Below are 6,498 nucleotides of genomic sequence, written 5' to 3'. Positions count from 1 at the left end.
AAAGCGCATCATGATGAGTGGAAACCTGCTGAATGTCCGGTACAAAGTGTAGAGCACTGAATTACAGGTAAGTTCAATTGACCATAATCTTATATTTTTCGATAAATTCAATTGTTTTATTGTCTATTCACTGCTTCTGCAGGATTTAGCAGTCCATTTTAGGGAGAACCTTTCAAAATTAACATCAAAATTTCGAACAAATTGACAATAATACCATTTATCTCAAAGCTATAATGGTTTTATGCACTTTTTCACGCAAAAAAATGCGGTAGTTGATTTTACATGTATACCAGTTGCATGAAAATCATCATTACCCGTAATGTATTGAAATAATAGTGAAAAAAACGTTAAATTGACAAAATACGTATAGAAATGTGCTCATTAATAGTCAATTTTGATGCTTTCGCAATCCAATAACAACTAGAATAACATACGGCTGACAATTTCAGATGAAAACTAGTCCATACACATCAATGTTTGCAATCATTTGATATGTAAAAATGTACGAATGAGAGGGGAGAGAATGAAAGATACAACTGATAGGTTTGCGTGTTAAGTTAAGAGTGTATTTATTCAGATAGGCATATACATTGGTCACCGACATGCGTAGACGAACCGCGCCACTGCGTGGCTTGCGCTTTGATAGCGCTACACCTCCGTTCTTACCGAAAAAAGAAAGTGTATTACAATGTTGTTGTAGCCGCCTCTGTTGCTGCCGTTATTTTGCATTTTTTCTCCATAATTGCTGTTGAATGCTAACACTTGTTGTTCGTTTGTTTCTGTTCTTGATTAGATAATGAATTTGGCGACAACTTCCTTGGCGTCATCGAATTTTGTTACCTGAAATATAGATACAGTTCAGATTCTCTCACTTGCATTTTGATGTTCTAGAATTATACGTTCATTATGCATCGAATACTTTTTTTCGCACAATTTTACACATTAAAACAGCACAATAACTGAAATTAGAATTACAATAATTAATTAATTATTAAATTAGGAAGAATTCGATGTTGTTTTGAATTGGCCATTTGATACAAAGTAAATGTAAAACATATATTTTTATTTTCAGTCCTTAAACAATTCGGGCCCCGTTTAGCTTGCTGAATGAAAACATTAATTTTGATATGATTGCGTCACTTGATCAGAGCTAATTAAAGTTTCACTTCACTTTTATTGGAAATTATGATGTTATCATTAACATTAGGTCATTAGGAGATATTCTCAATATCATTAGCTCATCGATAAATGGAATGCGTATTTCATTGACTTATTTTCATTACTTCATAGTCCGTATAACTGCCGAACTCGTCATGTAATTTGTATAATACCTATGTAGTTTAATAAAAGATGTATTATCGGATCGGGTCAAGGACTGAATCAATATAATCTTTATTCAACAGACTATTTGAACCGTTGCGACAAACAAATTCCCTCAGAATATTTTGGTTTCAAAGTGCAACATGAAAGTTTTTTTTAACGAAGCACATAGAAAGCGATTCTCTTTGTATTGATGTAGGCTGAAGTATGCAACTTTATTTGGTGTGTATACACACACTCAAATATCGCAGCCGATTGAAATTGAACACATTGAAATGACTAAGGTCCATGTTTACAGTAATTTCCACTCCACAACCTCTATTCTATATAGATTTTTTATTCTTATATTCTTCTTTCATTTTTCTCTAAACAACGAATCCACGATGGTATTTAAATTCTATCAACCACTTTAAGACCACTATTTAAATTAAAACGATGTTGATATTAAATCACTTACTTTCGTTGGGAACAAAATTGGAATTCCAACCAACTCAACTGAATGTTCACATACAAATGAATGTACTATTATTATGTTCATAGATTCCCAACGAGTTGAGTATGACAAGTACAAACACATGTTCCCTCCATTTTAATATGAATTATTACAAACAGAATTTAAAACTTCAAAATTGTTTCACCACTTATTTCAGTGTAGATAACGAACACATTATAATATAACCAACCGGAAAGGTTGGGACAAACTGTATTTTGATTTCGCTTGAACTCACGTACAGCGCATACCCGCTGCCATTTATATATTACATATAATACAAATTTGGCGGATGATTACCCGGAGGAGCGTCCACTGTATAAAAAGAGTAAACATAGTACGTAGCGCTACATGTGTATTAGGGGTGATCAATTTTCAAAAAAAAAGGATTCAAAATTTAATAGTGCGGGATCGAAAGATCATGAGGAGAGATGAAAATTTTGTTCCGGCACTTTTTTGATATATAGTGCCTGGTGTCACCCCGGATTTTTTTTGAAAATCACCAAAAAAATGACCATTTTTCGACATATTATCGCAATTTGCTCTAAATGTGATGCATAAACATACCGTTTTTTGCCGTAATTCAGCAGCTCGTAACAAACTACGTTGAATAGGATCGATTCACAGCGATTTATTTCAGGATATTTAAAAAAAAATAGTGTCAATTTGCCGAAAATCGCCGAAATTTGTCATTTTTCTGTATATTTGCCCATTTATGGTGATCCAGTCCACTATAAATCAATCTGAAAATACCTCTATCAGACTCAGTTTGTTCCTAGCTATCGATATAACGCCATATCACAACTCAAAATGTGCCTCTGGACATGGAGCAACAAATATTCGAAAATCACCTCAAATTTGGCCATTTTTTTTCAATTAAAAATTCTAAAAGCCAAATTATAGCCAACATACCTACGAAAATGTGTCTATATCCAGCCAATTTTAGACGAGGGATCGATTTCTAGTTTCATTTGTTACAGGTTTGTGTGATTTTTGTGTCAAAAAGTACGATTTTCTGGGACCAAATTGTGCAAATCACGACCATGAGCTTCAGTTTCACGGCTAAATCACCCCATTGAGCAAACAATTTCTGCCTTTGCTACCTTTGAACATCTAGTATGATCCCTCACGAACATTTTAAGTACCTACATGACCAAGTCGAGTGATGTTTTCATATATTTCTAGCCCAATATTCGGTTGATTCGATTTCAACTCTCAGAAAATTGATTTTTGGCCAAAAAATCCTTAAGTATAGACCTTTTAGGGTGGGTGTCTTTGTGCAAAGTTATTTTTCTTCGAAAATATGGGGAGTCTTACCAGACAAAAACTCTGAAAATTGGCTTTTTGAGGTACCTCCCGAACAAAAGTTACATTTTTCATGCATTTTGCTATGAAAATATCATTTTTTGTTCGGGAGGTACCTCAAAAATCATTCTTAAGAGCTTCTGTTTGAGTAGATTCCCAATTTTTTTCGAAAAAAATAACTTTTTTTAAGACACCTATCCAAAAAGTGTATTTCAAGGGTACCTCCCGTATACATAATATATACATAAATAACACCAAATATTCATTGAGTTGAATTTCAAACATGAATCTCCGCCCCAATGTTGATATTACATCACAGTTTCTTGGCATTGTTCTGTCGTCTATTCACTGAAAATATCAATAAACAGCAGACGCATTTGCTTAGTTCGCAGTAGATTTCTCCGAAACCGAAATAATCAACAGAATTACTCATACATGTGAAAACATGTTTCTACTTGTATCACCCGGCATTCATATGGGCTTGCTATATTAATCAATCTTGCTATATTTATGCACCTCGTACTCCGTTCGCTAGCGTCGTCAGTACTGTATCACTCACAGTTGCGGTAACATCGTTCTTAACTCGCCTCTGTTTCGTTTGACAATTGTGGAAAAATTGGTATGTAAAGACAAGATTTCGGAATAAAATATACATTTTACATTATTAGCAAAATGCATGAAAAACGTAACTTTTGTTCAGGAGGTACCTCAAAAAGCCAATTTTCAGAGTTTTTGTCTGGTAAGACTCCCCATATTTTCGAAGAAAAATAACTTTGCACAAAGACACCCACCCTAAAAGGTCTATACTTAAGGATTTTTTGGCCAAAAATCGATTTTCTCAGAGTTGAAATCGAACCAACCGAATATGCGGCTAGAAATATATGAAAACATCATTCGACTTGGTCATGTAGGTACTTAAAATGTTCGTGAGGGATCATACTAGATGTTCAAAGGTAGCAAAGGCAGAAATTGTTAGATAGTAAGGTTAAAGTACAATAAAAAGTAAATTTCAATTTAACAGTTTTTCTCTTAAAACATAACTTCAAAAGAAACATTCGATGTTTGTAATTTAAATTAAAGAGAAATTAAATTTTTTCAATTTTTATGTTGGATAATTCTACCTCTGTAGGCATATCTTCGTAGCAATGTAATTCCAACTCATCATCTTTTTTCGTTCTAAAGTTTTGAATACATTTCGTTAATTGTTTTATAATTTTAATTATCAAAGCAAGTATGAAAATTGAAATCAAAGATAATAACAAAAATATATTTTCTTGAATTAACTTGAAAAAGAAAGTAAAATTTTTTATGTAAGTAAATATAGTTACTAATAAATAAAGCCAAGACCACATTATTCAATTTTTCCTGATGCTGTCTTTGTGATAGACCTTATTTTTTGTTGTAAGAACTGTATCGCCACGGTCTTCTTTAATGATATGTTTTGTGTAAGCACTTGAATCCTTTCTTCGTCTATTACTTTTCACATAAATAACTTCCACCACATTAAATGTTTTTATATCGCGGTTCTTGTTATGATATCTCAACAATTTTTCCTTGTCTAACTTAATTTTATCAAAAATTTCTGGAAATTTTTCCGGATGTAAATGAACATCGACAGGTTTAACTCCGGTTACACTATGTATTGTTTGATTATACTCTTTTACAGCGTTATAAATTTCTTCGCCCGGTGATGATTCGTTTTTCCTTGCCAAACACCCACTCAATTCAATTATTGTATTGTGTACCCTTTCCACTGGCCCGTTCGTTGTTGAATACTGAACTGGCGTTGTGGTTTGTGTTATATTATAGCGATTGTAAACCGATTTAGCACTATTACTCACGAAAATTGATTCGTTTTCAGTAACGATCGTTTTACATTCAGAAAAAATTTGTGTAAATATTTCCTCAAGTTTAATATGAAAATTAGTTTTATTTTCAATTAAAAAAATATTCAAAAATTTTGAAAAAACGATCCAAAAAAGTTATGTATATTCTATTATCAAGATGGAAAAGATCCATTGAAATAGATTCCCCTATTTTGTTAGGAATCGGCGTTTTACCAATTGGATGTTTCGTTGATCGTCTTTCGTATTTTTCCATTTTGCAAATTTCACAATTTCTTGTTGTTTGTTTGAAATCTTTTTTCATAGATGGCCAGAAATATTTTTCTTGAGCTTCAAGAAAATTATTTAAGGGATTTCTGTGAGCTCCATTATGTATTTCCATTATTAAACCCAATCTCTCATCTTAGTTGGTTATATTGTTTACTTTATTTGTTGTGAATACAATTCTTGAGTTGGGAAAATTATTAGAAATCAACTTTCCAATCTGGTAGAATAATTCTTCTGAACCAAAAATTGCATTCACTCGGTTTTCCGATATGCATGTTTTCAAATTTTTAATCATGTTGGTATTATTGGAAAAATTAATTTTATAGTTTTGAAAATGATCGAAATAAGTTGTTGAAGTAACAGAGTCTACATTCGATTTTTTAAGTTCGATTTGATTCTTAAATTTATTTATAGAATATGGTACCCTTTTAATGGTTTCCATTGGAGAACTGTTTATTGAGTGAATGGTAGAATCCATTTGAGTGAAATAGATATTCTGACGAGAGAGTGCGTCAGCAACAATGTTTTGATGACCAGGTTTATATTTTATTTCAGCCCCAAATTCAGCAATAAAATTTTTCCATCTTTTTAACTTCGTATTTGGATTTTTTTCGGAAATTGAATAGATTAGAGATTGATGATCTGTGTATATAGTCAGATCAGTATATCCGTACAGATAATTTCGTAGTTTTTGTAAAGCCCAGACAATTGCCAAAATTTCTTTTTCGTTAGTGGCATAATTTTTCTCCGTATCAGATAAATTACGAGAAATAAAAGTTATAGGATTTCCATCTTGTGACAGAACTGCACCAATAGCAAAGTTGCTTGCATCTGTTGTTAAATCGAAAGGTTTATTGAAATCCGGTTGGTATAATTCAATTTTTTCTTGAAGCAAAGTTTTATTCTATTAAAAGCATGAATTGCAGCTCGCTAGCTGTTGTTTGTGTGAACGTAAGCGATGCACGCATGAAAAAAGAAAAAAGAAAAAAACTTAAGAACGTTACATGTGGTTTTTTGTGTTTTTGCGAAAATGATAAGAGATAACGAAATGTTATCTTCAACAAAGGTATAGAATTGGTCAAGTCCAAAAAACTTTGCTGAACACACTAACTCATTAATCATTATCTCTTATAATTTTCGTGAAAAATACAAAAAATCACATCCAAAGTGCACATTTTTCATGTTACGCTTCGATTGAAACGACTATTCATGTAACGTTTTCTAGAACCCAGCTATAGCGTATTGGTTAGCGTGCTAGCGTTATAAGCGTGG

The 6,498-nt window shown here is 32.4% G+C and overlaps 1 long non-coding RNA gene across 1 annotated transcript; it reads left to right on the top strand.

Moving 5' to 3' along the window:
- Positions 1-1,929, top strand: LOC129571451 (uncharacterized). The gene is made up of 2 exons (XR_008688280.1): positions 1-67; positions 143-1,929. It is a non-coding gene; the product is annotated as an uncharacterized LOC129571451 (long non-coding RNA).
- Positions 1,930-6,498: the final 4,569 nt, after the last annotated feature.

Source organism: Sitodiplosis mosellana, unplaced genomic scaffold, assembly GCF_009176505.1.
Source record: "Sitodiplosis mosellana isolate CC-2019 unplaced genomic scaffold, AAFC_SMos_1.0 Smas_scaffold_2503, whole genome shotgun sequence".
Classification (NCBI taxonomy): domain Eukaryota; kingdom Metazoa; phylum Arthropoda; class Insecta; order Diptera; family Cecidomyiidae; genus Sitodiplosis; species Sitodiplosis mosellana.
The sequence above is the reverse complement of the archived record's forward strand: the minus strand, read 5'-3'. Positions and strand labels throughout refer to the sequence as shown.